The sequence below is a fragment of the Anolis sagrei genome, chromosome X (genome assembly GCF_037176765.1).
Source record: "Anolis sagrei isolate rAnoSag1 chromosome X, rAnoSag1.mat, whole genome shotgun sequence".
NCBI classification, from domain to species: Eukaryota; Metazoa; Chordata; class Lepidosauria; order Squamata; family Dactyloidae; genus Anolis; species Anolis sagrei.
The window spans coordinates 35,472,849-35,491,665 of NC_090034.1; the positions used below are offsets into that span (position 1 = coordinate 35,472,849).

Sequence of the window (18,817 nt, forward strand, 5' to 3'; positions counted from 1 at the left end):
ATCAGATAGAGACTGTTCACTGCTTTGAGTTTAAGAGAAAACTTGGTATATATAATAATAATAGGTTAAAAATGTGTTCAAGTTTCACTTTAAGCTTGCTAAGATGCCGAGTTCCCCCAAACTGCCTTACTCTTTGTGCCCCACCAGTATAGCAAGTGGACAACAGTTGGTAGAGCATGATATCCATTTACCTTAAGGCAGAATACAAACTCTTTTCTGCCTATCTCTACTTTAAGAAGCCCTCAAGTGAGAAACTCTAGTTGCAGGCATACATTTGGTTCAGATGGTAAAGGAAATGGGAACTAAATATACTAAATCAAACCATTGGTGCTTCTGGCTCTGTACCATCTATTTTGACTGGAAAAATCTTTTCAGGATTTCTGGATCATACCTGGAAATTCCAGGGCTCAAGCCTGGGACCCTATATATGCCAAGCATGTGCTCTCCTCCTTGAATAGGAACTTATTCTATAAAATACAACAAAAATGGATTTCACACACACACAGTCCTTTAAATAATCCCCAGTACTTCAAAACATCACATGAAAATTAGCTTTCCATATTTCCTTAAGAAGAAACCCTGCAAAACAAAACAAACACACACACACACAACCCAAGCAATGGTCTTTTGCATTTTATAACCGCAAGCTTTGTCTGCCAAACGTCAACTCCCAAAGGGATAGCAGAGTGCTACAAATAAGAAACTACAAGCGGTAGCATAAAAGGGGAGATGTAATTTTAACTCACCATATATACAACTAAAATAACTTAACATCATTAATGATGAGAATAAAGCACTTAATCTAATCGACTATCACAAGCACTAACAAATGTCTAGCACAGCATTTATTACAGAGTAATGAGTTACATTCTTTGAACAGCCGCACGAATTTGCTTAATGAGTTTTAAAATATTCAAAAGGTTTTCCATGTCACTTTTTTCCTTCCCCTAACCACACCCCAGGGTAAAAGGTCTTTGGGAAAGCGCACAAGCAAGAGCATAATGCGGGGAATTTCAGCTACACATACTGCAGCAATGCACGCTGACAAGGGCAGCACTTTCCATTACCATTGAACCCAGTGACGTGGCCACAGGCTCCATTTGTCATGGCAGCTATGTAATGCATTGACACTTATGCACTGACTAGCTTCTTCCTTGCTGATGTGAAATGGGAGAAAGACCACTACCTGGGCAGATCCATTTGTCAAACAAAATAGTACCAGCCAAGATTAAAGAGAATATACCAACTCTAAAAACCTGAAGGACACGCCTACACTAACCAAGTAATGTGATTTACACCTACATGAAATGGTGTGCATTACAGGCCCTATTTTGGAGTATCCCTCAATCTTGCTTATCCTGGTTTTAGTCCACTAATTTGTGTTCCTGCACATGTTCACACTGTGTATCATTTAAACACTGCATCTTTGAAATGCTTTCGATCCACATTAACAGATCAGTGTAGATGTGCCCTAGGTCCCATTGCAATGGCTCAAGGTACAGATCAATAAATTTCACAGCACTCAGAGGCATTGGCCAGCTGCTAGAGTCAAAACCACCCCAGCAGGGCTCATTTTGGCAACATCTGGAATATACCATTGCCTCATTCCCCAGACAAAGGAGCACATACAACTGGCCTTCCATATCCATAAATTCAACCATTCATGGCTTGAAAATATTACAAAATTATTTACTTTGCTATTGTATATAATGGGACTTGAGCATCCATGTATTTTGGTATTCACCAGGGTGGTGGTAGTCCTGGAACAAAATCCCAGTGGATCCCAAGAGCCCACTGTACTACATTGCCATGTCTGGCTATAAACAGACACGAAGCAGCTAGAAATATAAAGTATCACCAAATAAAGTATAGTATGACCCCCTTCACCCACAGACTTAATATCCATGGTTTCCCTTACCAAGGGTCCAAAAAATATCCCCTGGAAAAATGTGTGGCCCTGTCTAGATCCTCCAGTGCAATACTACAGCATTCCTCCAGCCCAGACATCCCATACAAGATCATTGGAGGATCTGGAAAGGCCAGCAAATGGATATTTGTGGTGTTCTCTAGGTCTTCCATTGCAATTGTATGGCATGCTTCTTGCCCAAGTATTGTCAAAATATAAGTTTCACTATTATACACTGTTTCATTTACCCATAGTGGGGGTTTGGAACATATTCCCCATAGATATAGGTTTTGCTGCATCCTATTCTGTAAATATGTGAAGCTTGCAGCTTATGAAGGAAGCAAGGTGAAGTCTGATCAAGGTAGTGGAAACCAAGCATAGGAAGCAAAGGAGCAGAGCACAGATGGAAACAGGACCTTGGATAGCTCCCAGAGACCAACAGCAGTTGAACCTCTCTCCTCCTAAGACACTTCCAGCAGGAGCTAGAATACCACAGGCTTATATTCAGTGTCCAGAACTGGAATTAGCTGCTCTATCACAAGCAGCTGGCTGGATCTTATTACACTTATATGTCACAATTCTCCTAGTATGAAACTCCCAGCCACCTTGGTTTTTTGGACATAGTCCAAAAACAAAACAAAAAAATGCAAAAGCTTGAGATGGTATTAAGGTTGGCAACTCTTCATGATTGTCTTCATAAAAACCAGTTAGCATTAAAGATGTTCCCACATTTATTCTCCCTCCATTTCTCCTTTTCATGCTGAAAAGGGTTTTTCAAAACATCTCAATTCTCTATCCCAGGGGTCCTCAAACTAACGCCCAGGGGCTGGATATGGTCCTCCAAGGTCATTTACCCGGCCCTCACTCAGGGTCAACCTATGTCTGAAATGACTTGAAAGCACACAACAACAAGAAGAATCATCGGCCAAAAGCAGGTCCACACTTCCCACTGTTCTTCATTTTAATCAGGTCCACACTTCCCATTGTTCTTCATTTTAATCATTGTAATATTTTAAAGTGTTGGTTTTTTTGCACTACAAATAAGATATGTGCAGTGTGCATAGGAATTCATTCATGCTTTTTTCAAATTATAATCCAGCCCTCCAACAGTTGGGGGGGACTGTGACCTGGCCCTCTTTTCAAAATGTTTGAGGACCCCTGCTCTATTATTATTATTATTATTATTATTATTATTATTATTAACTTTATTTGTACCCCGCTAGCATCTCCCGAAGGACTCGATGTGGCTTACACAGGCCGAAGCCTCAAAACACAATACAATAGAGAACATAACACAACAATAGCAAAGCAAATCAAAACAATAAGCAAAATAACGACAATGGCAGTACATCAAGATATTATTAAAAACTGGTTCGGCCGGCGCACTGGGGTACAAAGGCTCTATCCATTTAAAACACCAACAACAAATCTTAAAAACATAGCAAGGCATATAAAATGCAACTCACAGTTATCCTAAGTGAATCCTAGACACTATGTTTAATAACTAAGTTCTAAAGTGTATTAACTGTCTGTTTTAAAACTACGGGAGGAAGGAGGATATATATATAGTTCCCATCTCTTTGATACTCTTTTCAGGAAGTTCAATTTGTAACATTATGACAAACCACCTAGTTTGGGAATAGTATAGAAAACTCATGCCACATTCTCATGATGTGGAGCCTTCAGCTAACAAAGAAAATACATGGCAGTGAGAATTTAATTGGCACTAGAAGGCACTGTGAACAAAGTGATATATGTTCCCTCTTTTCTACACTACCTTCCCTGTGATTTCTGGGCCTACTTCAAAGTGCATATTTGGATCTAGAAAGCTCTGTGTTGTTTGTGACCTTACTATCTGATGGAGCATGACTTCTCAGATGTGTCTCCCCATACCTTACGGCAGGGATGTGCAAAATGAGCCAGGTGCATTCTTAATCCTCCAGAACTGTCATTGTTTTCACTGTCATTGCATTCACAAACTCCAGGGATTTATCGTGTCAGAAGCAAATTGAGAATACAATTACCATGTATTTAAAAAAACTACAAACAAAGTTAAAATCTTGGCATTATACTAAATTTCCTTTGACCAGAAGCTGGACACTTGGGGTGCCTCCGGTGTTGCTGTAAGAAGGTTCTCCACTGTGCATGTGACAGGTCTGTGGTTTGCTCTTCTTCACACTCACATGTCATGGACTCCACTTTGTAGCCCCATTTCTTAAGGTTGGCTCTGCATCTCATGGTGCCAGAGAACAGTCTGTTCAGCGTCTTCCAAGTCACCCAGTCTTCTGTGTGCCCAGGAGGGAATCTCTCATCTGGCCTCAGCCACTGGTTGAGGTTCCAGGTTTTAGCCTGGCACTTTTGGACTCTTGCTTGCTGAAGTGTTCCTGCAAGTATCTCTGTAGATCTTAGGAAGCTGTTTCTTGATTTAAGTTGTTGACATGCTAGCTGGTTTCTGAACATAGGATGAGTTAGAGATGCCAATGCCTTAGTCCTTTCATTGCTGACTACTACTTCCCGACAGATATGAGGTGGTGCAATAGGATGGGCTAGAGATGCCAATGCCATGGTCCTTTCATTGCTGACTACTACTTCCCGACAGATATGAGGTGGTGCAATAGGATGGGCTAGAGATGCCAATGCCTTGGTCCTTTCATTGCTGACTACTACTTCCCGACAGATATGAGATGGTGCAATAGGATGGGCTAGAGATGCCAATGCCTTGGTCCTTTCATTGCTGGCTACTACTTCCCGACAGATATGAGGTGGTGCAAGACTGGCTAAACAGTATAATTTCTACAGTGGTGTTGGGCATAGACATCCTGTGATAATGCAGCATGTCTCATTAAGAGCCACATCCACTGTTTTAACATGGTGAGATGTATTCTAGACAACTCCTGTAATCTGCTGTCTTTCAAAACCATCTTCTATGTGCTGAGTCCAGTTCAGAACTTGTGATGTGCAGCTTTTCCCTTTCTTGATGAACTATGAAGACTATCTTCTGAGTGAATCCTAAGTCTAGAGTTTGGAGAGATGTCATCCTTTTTAGTGGTGGCCTTTCTCAGGGCGCCATACTCTTCTTCAGAAAGCTCACTAAGTGTACACTTTCCTGTCCTTTGATCAGCAGACTAAGCTTTTTTTTCTCCCAAGACTTTGAGACCTTGTTACTTCAGTCCAGGGATGAACAAAGTGCAGCCCATAAGATGTGATTGGAGTGCAACTTCCAGGAGCCCCAGAAAGGATTGCCAATGGTGAGAAATGCTAGGGTGGTGCAATCCATCTACTTTTGACTAGATGTGGCTTTAGTTTGTATTGCTTGTATTTTCTTTTATTATGTTAGTATTTGGAGATATGGGTTATTATCCTGCTTGGGACTTTAAAGATTCAAAGTATCAGGTCAGGTTTTGTGCAGACTAGTGTTATCTGCTCTAAGTAGCAGCAGGTCTCAGACAGAACCTTCCTGATCGCTTCCAAGCCATGTATGCAGGCTAAAATGGCATTTGTGGGGGTTTTTTATTTGTTTTGTTTTTTGCTGCAGCATCCTGCTGCCTGCTCTTATTCGGTTTATGAACATTAATCCCAAGATCGTTTTTGCAGATAGTACTGCTGAGCAACATGTATCTATACCTGTGTATTTGGTTTTTGTGGCCTAAAAGGCTCTTACGGGGGTCTAAAAGGGGCCGCAGTAGCACAGTAGTTAAAACCGCTACCTGCAGTTCAAAGCTGCAAGTCGGGGTGAGCTCCCAACTATCAGCCCTAGCTTCTGCCTACCTAGCAGTTTGAAAGCATGCAATACGAGTAGATCAACAGGTACGGCCTCGGCTGGAAGGTAAAAAGGCACCCCATACAGATATGCAGACATACCAGCAAAAAAAATGGAGATGTCTATGGACAGCAGGCTTCTCAGCATGGAAAATGAAACAATAGCACTCCCTACAGCCGGAGTTGAGAATCGCCTCCAGACTTTGGAAATGAAAAAGGGGAAGGCCTTTACCTTATCTGTGTATTGTATGTCATTGTTTTTTGTGTAAAAAGGCATTGAATGTTTGCCTTATATATGTACTGTAATCTGCTCTGCGTCCTTCCGGACAGAAAAAGCAGAATATAAATAAAGATTCTTATTGTTATTGTTATATTATTATTTTACAGTGCTACTGCAAGTAAGGGGTTTTATCTGGCATAACTTTCATGGACTCTAGTCAAATTGATCAGATGTAGTATCTTGGAAGAAATTATACCTGGGTAACAGGAACCTTGAGGAAGTGCACTCCCACTAGGACACCGGTTCTCAACCTGTGGGCCCCCAGTTGTTTTGGGCTACAATGCCCAGAAATCCCAGCCAGTTTACCAGCTGTCAGGAGTTCTGGGAGTTGAAGGGCCAAAAGATTTGGGGACCCACAGGTTGAGAACCACTGCACTAAGAGGTAAGTCCACCCTAAAACATTTTGTTATATACAAGTTTGCCAAATAAAACTCCTGCAGAACTCTCACTAGCAACGCTTCTGCAGAACCGTAGCAGAAATTCACTGCCGTGTGATACAACATTCATAGTATACATTTTTTAAAAGCAAAGAATGTAGTAGTAACCATTTTTAAGCTACCCAAATAAGCTCACTAATGTCCTACATGAATAGCATTCAAATCATATGAAACAGTGAAGAATCAAACCTCGCGATGCAAACCTCCATGAACATGACATTTTGGCTCCCCATAAGTCAGTCACTTGATGTCATCTGAAATGACATGAGCAATCCAAAATAAATACAACTCATTTTTTTGCCCATTGTTAAAGGGTCTCAAGTGACATTTGCTCCAAGAAGGACAAAACTAACAAGCAAGGAAATGTCAAATGCCTCCCAAGGAGAAGAACATACATTACACAGGCATCCTTCTCTCATGGACAGGAACTGAATCACTCTATTGAAAGAGGGAATTGTTTGGAGTTGGGAAATCATCAGCATTTCGAGTCCCTGCTGAAGCAGCTCACATCTTATTTTCTTCCCAAGGGAAACCATGGAAGGATTCCACTTGCAAATTAGAATCATAGAATCAAATCATAGAATCAAAGAGTTGGAAGAGACCTCATGGGCCATCCAGTCCAACCCCCTGCCAAGAAGCAGGAATATTGCATTCAAATCACCCCTGACAAATTGTCCAAGAAAGGGATACATTTTTATAGCTAAGGTTTAAACTTGTACTTTTGAGAACAACAAAGATGACACCAGAGAAGGCGGCTGTAAAGGCTGGCAGGAAAGTGTCAAGTCAGGAAAAGCATGGTAAAATTGGTTGATGCTGGAGGAAAAAAGAACAAATGAACAACAGGCTTTCAAGAGGACTCTTCATAGCAGGAGAGTGCATCTATGCCAAAGTTGGAACCATTTTTTACCCCTAACTTCCACCTTGCAGGTCATGCTCATGCATTTTCAATAAAACCGAAGTCACCAGGAGACACTTCTAGTTTTGTTTTATGGCACAACCCCTGTATTCATTGGGGATACCTTCTTGAACTTTGCATGAATGGCAAAACTACATATAATATCAAACCCTATTGAAATTAAAGACTCCTGGCCCAAGAATACCACAGAGTTGCACTGGAGGACCTAGAAAATGCTTAGATTGGAACATATTTTATCGAATGTAGATGATCAAAACTGTGAATATGAGGGGTTGGGCAGTGCTTATTTTTCAGTAGATTTGGAGGCAATCATTCATCAATTTTTTTTAAGTGGATCTAGAGGTTTTGTGGAGTACAACAAGTGGTTTGGACTTGCTGTATCATGAGTTTATGTATAAAAATGCAACTTGATTTATTGTGTGAGGGTTTTTTGTTTTGTTTTTTGTCGTGTCAGAGCAACCAGTCCATTATATATTACATTTCTAACAGAACAAAGCAAACAGACAGAAAAATACACATCTTGTGAGTTTTGTAGTTGGTTAAATGTCCTTTGACCAGTATCTGGCCACTTGGAGTGCTTCTGGTGTTGCTGCAAGAAGGTCCTCCATGGTGCATGTGGCAGGGCTCAGGTTGCATTGCAGCAGGTGGTCAGTGGTTTGCTTTTCTCCACACTCGCATGCCGAGGATTCCACTTTGTAGCCCCATTTCTGAAGGTTGGCTCTGCATCTCGTGGTGCCAGAGCGCAGTCTGTTCAGTGCCTTCCAAGTCGCCCAGTCTTCTGTGTGCCCAGGAGGGAGTCTCTCATTGGGTATCAGCCATTGGTTGAGGTGCTGGGTTTGGGCCTGCAACTTTTGGACTCTCGCTTGCTGAGGTGTTCCAGCGAGTGTCTCTGTAGATCTTAGAAAACTATGTCTAGATTTAAGTCGTTGGCGTGCTGGCTGATACCCAAACAAGGGATGAGCTGGAGATGTCTCTGCCTTGGTCCTTTCACTATTGGCTGCTACTTCCCGGTGGATGTCAGGTGGTGCAATACTGGCTAGGCAGTGCAATTTCTCCAGTGGTATAGGGCGCAGACACCCCGTGATAATGCGGCATGTCTCATTAAGAGCCACATCCACTGTTTTAGTGTGGTGAGATGTGTTCCACACTGGGCATGCATACTCAGCCGCAGAGTAGCACAGCGCAAGGGCAGATGTCTTCACTGTATCTGGTTGTGATCCCCAGGTTGTGCCAGTCAGCTTTCGTATGATATTGTTTCTAGCACCCACTTTTTGCTTGATGTTCAGGCAGTGCTTCTTGTAGGTAAGAGCACGGTCCAGAGTGACTCCCAGGTATTTGGGTGTGCTGCAATGCTCCAGTGGGATTCCTTCCCAGGTGATCTTCAGAGCTCGGGATGCTTCTCTGTTCTTGAGATGAAAGGCACATGTCTGTGTTTTAGATGGGTTGGGGATCAGCTGGTTTTCCCTGTAATAGGCAGTAAAAGCAGCTAGAGCTTCGGAAAGCTTCTGTTCTACCAACTCAAAACTCCTTGCTTGAGCAGTAATGGCACGGTCATCAGCATAGATGAAACTCTCTGTCCCTTCTGGCAGTGGCTGGTCATTTGTGTAGATGTTGAACATGGATGGATTGTGTGAGGTAAGTAGTGCTTAGGAGTGGGAGAGATGGTGTGGCAAAATGGATGCTGTTTGCTGGAACATTTGAGATTTCCATGGGACAGCTGAGCTTCTAAGAAAAAGATGTCTGTGATGGTATTCTGTTGGGGATAAAAGTAGCATACATTCTCATAGGAACCTTAAAGTAATTTAGAGAGAAAGCCAGAGGGGGAGTCCCACAAGGGAGTCAGGAAGTAGTCCATATATGTAGTGGGATGGAGGGGGCAGGGAAAGCCCTTCTAGTTTTTGCAGTAAACACCATCAAGTTTTCCCATTTTGTGGGTTAAGGGTAAGAATCCCTGCATTAGACCACAGTGGTGAGATTGCCTGAGTAGAAATCCTCACAATTGTTGTATCCAGAAGTAGAATATCAGGTGGAAAGTCCACAATTGGTGGCAGTGATGAGATGGTTAAGGCCCCTTCCACACAGCTGAATAAAATCCCACATTATCTGCTTTGAACTGGAATATATGGCAATGTGGACTCAGATAACCCAGTTAAAACCAATTATTGTGGGATTTTCTGCCCGGATATTCTGGGTTGTATGGCTGTGTGGAAGGGCCCCAAGAATAACTTCTTGAGGGTAAGAGCTGCCTTGGAGTCTGGTGGAACCTCCTTCTCTGGAGATTTTGAAGCATAGGCTGGATGGTCATTTGTTGGGGCTGCTTTGATTGCGTGTTCCTGTGTGGCAGAAAAGGGTTAAACCGGATGGCCCTTGGGGTCTCTACCAACTCTATGAATCTATTTTATGACTATGATACTCAAAAGTAAACCCCACATTTAGCAGAGGAAACAGTGGGATATAAGCAGAGATCCCCATAGTTGCCAACAGCTTTGTTGATATCTCTAACAAAGTGGTTCTCACAGCATGTCCTTCATGGGAGACAGAAACATCCCCACGAGTCTGTAGTAACTGTCCAGTTGAGTTTTATGATCAGTACTGAATTAATACCAGGTGATAAAGAGGGTCTATCAAATCCTTGATATCAGGTGTAACTAAAGTTAAGGAGGAGTGAGGTAGTGAAGCTACAGCCGTTCATTAGCAGCTTTCAACTACTGAACTTCTGAAAGATTGGTGGCTTGTGTCCCTCTGAGCTACAGAAAGAGTGCCTCCAGCTCACACAATCTCATTGCCTTTCTGAAGTCCAGACAACACAGGACTGCCTCTCCCCCTTTTAATCAGAGCTAAGAGGATCAAGGAGGATGCACCGGGTAACAGAGGAAAAAAACCTCTGGGTATAATTAAAGGGGGAAAAACAATCCATGGTCAGGAAATGGCAGGGGAGGAGTCTTTGGGAGTCAAGTCAGGTGTGAAGGTGAATGTGGAAACACATCAACACTGGAGGGCTGCAAAAGAGTATGACCATTTCTGAATTGAAACACACGGCCGACTCACTTTCAGTCCAGAGTCAAGGCGCTGATGATGACCTTTAAAGCTGTAAACAGCTTTAAGTTGTGTCACTCCCTTATATACATTTGTCTAAGTACTGAGGTCTGCTGGCACAACTTGCTGGTTTTGATTCTACTTTTGAGGTCTAATGATTTCATCCTGTATGTCTTTGTGTGTGGTTTTAACTTGCTTTGAACTCTTCAACTGTTTAATACATATCTGGTTATTTAAATTATTCGAAATTGTTTTAAATTCATTTTAGCAGTACAGTTGTACAATAGAGGATGAATATAAATATTTTAATTAATAAATATAAAAGAGAAACACCTTTATCTGCTGATCAAATCATGAAGGGGAGAATAATTTATCTTACCTTATATGATGGCCCTTAGTACTATGTTTAAAGAGGGTTGTAGCATGCTTGGATTTCAGTGGGGGTTCCTGTTTTTGAGCATCATTTCATCAGGTGAGAGCTTGGCTGTCCTTTGGGGAAGCAATCCTAAATCTTCTGAACTCTATGGGAAATTAGGAAGTGGGTTCTGGATAATTGTTCCTTAAATGTATATATAGTCATGGGTCTTCTATTAATATGAATATATGCCATCATCTTTTGAGTTTCTTCATCAGTTGATTACAAGTAATTTATGGTCAACTGCTTCTCCACTCCCAAGGAAGTAATCTTTCATTTTGAAAAACTGGTCACAGCAATGCAAAAAAAAAAAACAACAACAACAACAACCAAAAAACCCCACATTGTTTTTCCTTATGGCTGTTCAATTTAGCCTCAGTTCATTTCACATCTGTTACTGAGGTTGCAGAACTAATTTGACATCAGCAAAGGGAAGGCCCTCAGAGGGATTACATAGGTTGGTGATTGTTTGTTTGTTTAAAGAAGAGCTTCCCACGGCATTTTATTTGTAGCATACAGTGTTCGTAATACTAACCCAACAATGCACATAAACATAAAACAAATTATGACTAGACAGCTATTCAAATATCAACTACCAATCACTTTATCTGAGTCCTTGGCTCCAGTGATGCATTTCCAACCCATCAATGCAGACATGCTTGTTCCACGTTACTGGAGAAAGTTTCCTTTTGACTAGGTGATCCACACAACTGAATAAAATCCTACATTATCTGCTTTGAACTGAAATATATGGCAGTGTGGACTCTGATAACCCAGTTCAAAACAGATATTGTGGGATTTTCTGCCTTGATATTCTGGGTTATATGGCTGTATGGAAGGACCCTAAAGAAGCACTCAAACCTATCTACTCCATGTAGAAGCCAACAGACTTCTACATACCAGGTGATTGTGATCCCTTTCCAACCAAACCTTATTCCTGTTTCTACAATGGCAGCAGTTGAGAAATTATTTTTCAAATGTTTGGCTATTGCATAAGAATGGCAGCTATGAAAGAACTAGACAGGATCTTGAAGTGAGATGACATATCATTGGAAATTAAAGTTAGGGTTCTCCATGCCATTGTATTTCCCTTTTCTCTGTATGCTTGTGAAAGCTGGACAGTGAAAAAGTGGATAAGAAGAAAATCAACTCCTTTGAAATGTGATGCTGCAGAAGAGTTCTATGGATACTATAACTGCTAAAAGGACAAATGCGCCTTCGAGCACACCAATCTTGAATTCTCCCTAGATCAGTGGTTCTCAACCTGTGGGTCCCCAGGTGTTTTGCCCTACAACTCCCAGAAATCCCAGGCAGTTCACCAGTTGTTAGGATTTCTGGGAGTTGAAGGCCAAACCATCTGGACACCCACAGGTTGAGAATCACTGCCCTAGATGCTTGAAAGTTACTATTAAAATAGCCTTAACCTATACCATATCCATAATATAACACACCATATTAATATTGAAATAAAGGTATTGTCCTCCCAGTCTTGTTATACACCTGCAAAAGGTAGACTGTCTACAGATGTCACACTCAACTCCTGGAACGATTCCATCAGCGTTGCCTCTGAAAAATCCTGCAAATCTCTTGGGAAGACAGGTGGACATATGTCAGTATGCTGCAAGAAGCAAAGACCACCAGCATTGAAGCAATGCTCCTATGCCATCAACTCCGCTGGACTGGCCACGTGTTCTGAATGCCCGACCACAGTCTCTCAAAGCAGGTACTCTACTCCCAGCTCAAGAACAGAAAATGGAATGTTGGTGGACAGGAAAAGACATTTAAAGATGAGCTTAAAGCTAACCTTAAAAACACTGAGAACTGGGAAGTGCTGGCCCTCAAGTGCTCTAACTGGAGGTCAGCTGTGACTAGCAGTGCTGCAGAATTCAAAGAGGGGCAAATGGAGAGCAACATGGAGAAACATGCCAAGAGGAAGGTGCGTCAAACCAGCCCTGACCAGGATCACCTTCCAACTGGAAACCAATGTCTTCACTGTGGAAGAACATGCAGATCAAGAATATGGCTCCACAGTCACCTACGTATCCACCGCCAAGACATTACACTTGGAAGACCATCATGCTCAAACAATGAGGGATCACCTAATGGTAACAATGGATTGAAATACAGTAATTATTAAAAGTAAATAAAGACAAATGCAGCTCAATATAACACAATTTTACAGTTTTACTTTATTATAGAAACAGCTTTTTATTTAAAATAGTATTTCTTCTGGTTGCTTGAGCTCTGGTTTACTGAGAGTCTACTGTATTTAGAAGCTTATCCTACATGAGAATAAGAATCTTCCTCAAAAATAAACCTGTGGCACAGGGTGGCTTGAACCACACATAATGCCTGAAATATTATGAATCTGTATTGTGGACGTACTGTGAGAAATCTTGACTCACTGGAAGAAAAGATAGTCCTTGGCAAAGTGGAAGGCAGTAGGACAGTGCCCTGCAACTGGAATATTTCAGTCAAGGAAGCCATGCCTGCCCTAAATTTACAAGACCTGAGCAGGGCTGTTGATGTCCAGATATGTTATAGGTCCCTCATTCACAAGGTCACCATAAGTTGAAGTTGACTTGATGACAAACAACAATCTACCAAATCCAGGGACAAGAATGCATCTTTGATGAAGAACAATAATTGGGGTTTCTCTCTCTGGGGGACATCCAGTACACAGAAATGTATCAGCTTATACAGAAATGTGCCTTACTTGATTCTAGGTGAATATGTATGGAATTGTAGCCATATGTACCTTTTCTTAGATTAGGGGGGTTGTAGTGTATTCAAGAAAGCTCTGCAACAGCTTCTCCAGAGTGATTCAGAATGATCACTGCTAAAAGCTGGTTAGAGCTACAGACTGTGTTCCCTCAGATCATCTGTCAAGTAAAAGCATAGCTGAAAAGCATCATCTGGAAATGCGTGTTCATCCAAGAAGCAGAAGTGAGAGGGCGACATGTTTACCTGATTTTACCCAATTGAGGATGGACCAAGTAGAAACACTGCTGTCATGAGTGGCAGGAATGGAGGTGAAGGTATCAAGGACAATTCTTCACAGAACAGCAACAAATGAGAAACAACCAGAACAAAAAAAGGTTGCAAACAATGAAAGATGTCTAGAAACCTTTTAGGCGGTCCTCAAAGCATGATGTAAAATGAGAGGAACCCTACCAAATTCAAAATGTGGAAGAACATTACCATTGTTGGGTTGATCATCAGCCCTGGTGGATGTTTATCATTGACGTAATGAAGCCTAGGAGAAACCCTGGCATCCATCCTGAGGGTACTGCCATTGCAAGGCAACAAAATGATTTTGTGAAGACACCAGTCACATGGGGCTCCATGTCATGAAAAGGAACAAGAGTCATTGATACACTGGCTGTGATTTGGGTCATGTGTGTGAAGCCTGCTAAACTGCTACAAAAATGGGACATGCCAAGGGCTGGTTGAGTTAAAAAATAAATAAAAGTCCATCCTGGCAGTGTGTGTCAAGTAGGATAGGGAAATATAGCATAAAAATGTGATTGTGCTACCATACTATGATGTCACATTCTCTGAAAGGAGACATTTGTCTGGAAAGGCAACTTGTTTGCAACAGGAAACACAGCTATGGCTACAGTATGCAAACAACATTAATTGAACCATGTATCCACTGGAGATGAAATGTGGTGGAGAACACGTTTTCACCAGCTTAGAGCGAACAGAAGGTCTGCTAGCAAAGACCTAATGTACATTAACTCAGTTTGACAGTATAAGGCTTACATTTCCCAGTTCCCAATGATATCTGTTGTTATTGTATGCCTTCAAGTACCTTCTGACTTATGGTGACTCTAAGGCAAAACTAACTTTATTTAGAGGATGGTTGTTATTGCTTTCCTTTTTTTTAAATAATTTTTATTGATTTATCACATTTATTACATACTATTGCATTTTGTACATCAGCCTCTTTAACATGTTGTTTTATTATTTTGCTTTGACATTTCCCCCACTTTTCTCTTTTTTTCATTTTTATCACCACAGTGCTCCCCTCCACCCGTCTCAAGCCACCATTCTTACATTTCATCTGTCCAAAATTTCATTTCTTCTTGTGACAGTAATTTTCCTTCCTTATTTTTTAATCCATTTACCACAAATCTTCCCCATACAGCATCAAAATCACTTTGTTTCCATATACCTTTTTTAACCTTTAATATACATGTCAATTTATCATTTATTCCTATTTTCCATGCTTCCTTATACCACTCCTCTATTTGTATATTCATTTCTTTTTTCCAATTCCTTGCTATGAGCAGTCTTGCTATAGTTAATAAGTTTGTTATCGCTTCTTTATCCTCCTTTTTCAATTGCTTATTGTTATATAATGATAGTAAGGCTATACTAGGACTTTTGTCTATTTTCATATTCATTATAACTTCTATTTCTCTAAATACTTTCTCCCAAAAATTATTTACGTATTTACATTGCCACCACATGTGTATATATGTTCCTGGTTCTTGACACCCTATCCAACAATTTATTGAGTTATTTTTATTCATATATGCTATTCTTACCAGTGTCAAGTACCACTTCCATATTAACTTGTAATAATTTTCTTTAACTCGTATCGATAGATTTTTTAAATGTCTTTGTCCTCATAACTGTTGCCACTGTTTCACTTATTTTCATCCCTAAATCCTCTTCCCAAATCTCCTTGAGGGTACACTTTTTTATTTTTTCATCCTTCATTTCAATTAGTATCTTATAAATTTTGCTAATTATACCTCTCAAGTTTTCATGTTCTTCTACAACCCTTCCCTTCTGTATTATTTGTTCGAATTGATTGGGTTGGCTTCCATTTCTATTTTTTTTCCAGTTTATTAACCATTGTTCTAATTGTATACAATGAAACCATGACAATTTTATTTCTTTAAACTCTTCCAACATCATTTCCCTCTTCATTTCCACCTTCACCCAATCCCCTATCTTATCTAAATTTATTTCCCTTACCTTTTTATCCATTACTTTTTAAAAAAAATTTGGGAACTTCTTTTTTTTTTAATTAGAATTTTATTAATTTTTATATAGATTACAACGAAAGAGTGAGAACAATAAAGTATAGGAAAGTGAGGAAATAAAGAAAAAAAGGAGAAAAAAGAAGAAACAAAAAAAGTATACTAAAATCCCAAACAACCCCTAAAAAAAATAAAAAAAAATAAAAAGGGAAAAAATTTAAAAAAAATCTACAAAAATACACAAAAAACACACACAAAAAAGAAAAAAAACCTGACTTCCATTCCATTTTCTTGGATCATATCTTCTTATTATTCAAAAATATAAAATAAGTTCAAAAAGAAATTGTCTCTCTTGTTTCTTATTTTCCCAAATTGTCCAGATATTCATGGAGATTATCCCAATTCGTTCTTCTTAGTATCATACCTGTATTTTTCTTCAACAAAAAAGTCAATTCATCCATGTCCTTTATTTCTCTGATTTTTTCCACCCATTCCTGTATGGGTGGTACTGAGTCTTTCTTCCATTCTCTAGCAAAAACAATTCTAGCGGCAGTCGTCATATATGTAAAAAGTTTATCCTCTTGTTCCGTCAGTTGTAGATCCAAATCTGTAAAACCTAACAAATAATACTCCGGTTTTCTTATAAATGTTCTTTTTAAAATCTTTTGTGTCTCTTCATGAATTACCCTCCAAAACTTTACTGCTTCTTTGCAAGTCCACCACATATGGTAGAAGGAGCCAACCTGTTCCAGGCATTTCCAACACTTATCAGAAACTGTTTTATACATTTTAGCCAATTGTTTCGGTGTGGTGTACCATCTGTGGAACATTTTTATCCAATTTTCTTTTAAATCCATTGCGTATGTATATTTTAATTTTTTGTTCCACATCTGTTCCCACTCCCTCATTTGAATTGGTCTTCTTAAATTTTGAGCCCACTTTATCATACAGTTTTTAACCTGTTATTTTTCAGTCAGCCAGGTAAGTAATATGTTATAAATATTCGATATCACTTTCTTTTCTAATTTTAAAATTTTATCCCATGCTGTTTCCTCCCAAGAGAAGCCAATTTTCTATCTTGATTGTAATATTCTTTAATTTGCATATAATGTAACCAAGTAATATTAGAATTTTTTTGTTTTAATTCCTCATAAGTCTTAACATTGTTTGTATCTTTATTTAACAAATCTTTGTAGGTTGGCAATTTTCTCCATCCTAAAAGTCTTCGCTGATTTGCCTCCATAGGAGAGACTCATAAAGGTGTTTTAGAATAAAGATGTCTTTTATATTTTTGCCATACTCTTAATAGGGATGCTCTCACAAAGTGGTTACCAAAACTCTTTTCTTTCTTTTCCCTTTCGTACCATAAATAAGCATGCCATCCTACTCTTAAGTAATTTCCTTCTATATTTAAGAAGTCTTCTTTGTTCAACAATATCCAATCCTTTATCCATATCAACGCACATGCGTCATGGTATGCTTTAAAATCTGGGAGGCCCAGACCCCCTCTATTCTTCTTATCAATCAAATTATCATACTTTATTCTTGGTCTTCCTCCAGCCCATATAAATTTCAATATTTCTTTTTTCCATTTTATAAAAAGTGTTTGGCTTCTAATTATCGGGAGGTTTTGAAAAAGGAACATCAATTTCGGTAATACATTCATCTTAATCAAAGATATACGGCCTAAAAGTGACAACTTCAGATGTATCCACTTTTGTAAGTCCTTTTGTATTTTTTTTCCAGACTTCTTCATAGTTATTCTTTAGTAATTGTCCATTTTTTTGTCGTGATCCATACTCCTACATATTTAAATTTCTTGACTATTTCCAGACCTGTTTGCTCTTTAATCATATCTTGTTTTCTCTTTTCTACATTTTTCGTTAATAACTTTGTTTTTGACATATTGATTTTAAATCCTGCAACTGACCCAAACTCTTTTATCTTCTGCATCCATCTTAATATATTTTTACTTGGTTCTTCCATTATCCCAAGTACATCGTCCGCAAAGGCTCTTATTTTGTATTCATATTTACCAACTTTGGATCCCTGTTATCATTTGGTCTTCTCTTATTGTCTTCATTAATGGTTCTAATGCCATTATAAATATAAGTGGGGATAGGGGACATCCCTGTCTAGTTCCCTTCAGAATATCAAACTCTTCCGTCGTTTGACCATTTATTCTTAGTTTAGCCTTTTGTAAATCATATATCGCTTTTATTGCATTAGTAAATTTATCTCCCATGTCCAGTTCTTGTATTAATATCTTAAAGAAATCCCAATTTAGGTTATCAAAAGCCTTCTCTGCGTCCAAGGCTAGTATGGCAAATTATTTTTGATGATTCTGTTCATAACATTCTATTAAATTCAATAGCAACCTTATATTGTCCTTCATAAATCTATTTGGTAAAAATCCTGTTTGGTCTTCTTCGATCCAGTTTCTTGAGAAATTTTTTACTCTCTCCGCCAATATGTTCGCCAAAATCTTATAATCAGTATTCAATAAAGAAATTGGTCTGTAATTTTTAATCTCCGTCTCGCAAGTTCCTTCTTTATGAATCAGTACTATTTCTGCCTTCGTCCAAGTTTCTGGAATTTTCTGTTCAGTCATCACTTCATTTAATACCTTTTTTAATAAAGGTATCAATTCTTGTTTAAATTTTCTATAAAATCCAGCTGTATATCAATCTGGACCCTGAGCTTTGTCTGGGTCCATCTTTTGAATTGCCTTCTCAATTTCCTCCTCTGATATCTCTTTATTCAATTGATCCCTTGTTTCCTCATCCACTTTCTGAAACTTAAATTTATTTATATAGGCCATTATTTCTTCTTTATCTATACAATCTTTTGAGTATAATTGTTTGTAATATTTCCTGAACTCCTCCATTATTTATCTGTTGAGATGATTTTATTTTCCACTTTAATCTTCATGATTTGTCTAGATTGTTGTTTTTTTCGCACTTGTCTGGCTAGCCATTTTCCAGGTTTATTCGCATTTTCAAACGTTTGTTGTTTCAAAAATTTAATTTGATTAGCTTGAGATTCCAATTCCAAATGATTCTTCTTTTGTTTTA

The 18,817-nt window shown here is 39.2% G+C and overlaps 1 protein-coding gene across 14 annotated transcripts in view; it reads right to left on the reverse strand.

The window, feature by feature from the left end:
* The window catches only part of ARVCF (ARVCF delta catenin family member), a 537,576-nt gene that overhangs the window by 493,967 nt on the left and 24,792 nt on the right, over nt 1-18,817 (reverse strand). For 2 of the 14 annotated variants that reach the window (XM_067473177.1, XM_060785845.2), the window contains one exon: nt 6,586-6,636. The exons of 10 other annotated variants lie outside the window; for them this stretch is intronic. The gene's annotated coding sequence lies outside the window, so the exon portion shown is untranslated. Of the gene's footprint in view, nt 1-6,571; nt 6,637-18,817 lie in introns of all 14 variants that reach the window. 2 more of the 14 variants (XM_060785848.2, XM_060785843.2) reach the window with 1 other exon arrangement.